A 1,426-nucleotide genomic window follows, 5' to 3' on the forward strand; every position below is an offset into this window, starting at 1 on the left:
ACTCATCATAGCCGCTTATTAGTATATATCTACACTATATAAACAGCAAAGTTATGTAACTAGAAATTGTATTTATACACCGCCTTTCGTACACATTCACAAAAAAAAAAATCTGAATTTATATTGTAACTGTACATATATATATTTGAGTTAATAACGAATTGCATTCGTCATCGGCGGGAGAATGTTAAGTTCAGATTTAAATTCATAAAAAGTCACTGCCGATATAGTGTAAGAATAGTGATTTTCTCTATGTAATTGCCATAGTGTAGATGCAGTGTAATGCTGCATGTTTATCGATTTCGATACTTTACAAACACCTTTGGGTTTTCTGTAATCCCTAAAGTAACAAATGAGGAAATAAAGCATAGCAAAAGGTATACTTGGTCAATTGGTCTTGTTTTTTATTTTCATTGTCCACGAGTATTGATTAAGAATATTATTCATATCCGACCAACTTCCAGCCGGGACATCATTTAATCGCATACGAAACACATACTGTACATAAAACATGCATAAATGTATTTTAAAAAGCATATTATCTGATGCGAATTTTCGGTATTTTCTGGTGATATATCTATAGAAGTATAAATCACCCCTCAAAAATATATTCCTGGGTGCGCTTCTGACTTGAAGGTATATCGATCTGAGAATTTGAGGCATTACGTCTTACAAAGCCCAGAACAAAGTACGCCTTTGCCGTTATATAGCTGACATGCTTATTGAACGAATATATTTCATCAAGGTCTTTTATCTCATCAACATGATTTAGATCATGTTCGGGACGGGATGAAATGTGGGCCGGGAATTCCTCTTGAATTCCGCGGGAACGAGGGTGGAGGAGGTGCCGAATCCCTGAAGTCCTTCGAGGGTTGAATTTAACACATTTAAATTCGCTCAATAAAATTAAATGAAACACTTCACTGTCACTAGTATATGTGTATATATATATGTAAGAGCCTAACGGCCACTTTATTATATGTCTATATAAAAAAATTCTGTAATAAAAATATGTAAAATGTATTAACAATTAAAGGACCTTACTTGAGTGATCGGTACAAAAATTTACAAAATTTCGTTTTGATAGCGACATTAGAAATATTCAGATTATAAAAGTTTTTCACATATGTTTTAAGATTTTAAAGCTTTTAAAAAGTACGGTAGAATGCAACAATGTGCTTAAATTTGTTTGCATCTTCGTCAGCTTATTCGTTTGCAGACTAGAAAAATGCCGAACAGCCATCAAAATACTAATTCAAAATACACATCTTTCACTGGACACACAAATGGGTGCGCGCAGCAAAATTCAGCCCTAATGGTAAGTTAATTTCATCGTGCGGCGATGACAAGTTAAGAATTTGCGATACGTTTTCAGGCGAATGTGTGCGAACGTTCACCGTGGGAAGAGGTATGGGACGACAGCTGG

The 1,426-nt window shown here is 34.6% G+C and overlaps 1 long non-coding RNA gene across 1 annotated transcript; it reads left to right on the top strand.

The window, feature by feature from the left end:
- Positions 1 to 330: 330 nt before the first annotated feature.
- On the top strand, positions 331 to 1,073 carry LOC108361688 (uncharacterized). Its single transcript, XR_001847344.1, has 2 exons — positions 331 to 688; positions 746 to 1,073. It is a non-coding gene; the product is annotated as an uncharacterized LOC108361688 (long non-coding RNA).
- The last annotated feature ends 353 nt before the right edge of the window (positions 1,074 to 1,426 follow it).

The sequence above is a fragment of the Rhagoletis zephyria genome, unplaced genomic scaffold, assembly GCF_001687245.7.
Source record: "Rhagoletis zephyria isolate East Lansing unplaced genomic scaffold, Rhagoletis_zephyria_1.1 Rzeph_scaffold_00816, whole genome shotgun sequence".
In the NCBI taxonomy this organism is placed as follows: Eukaryota; Metazoa; Arthropoda; class Insecta; order Diptera; family Tephritidae; genus Rhagoletis; species Rhagoletis zephyria.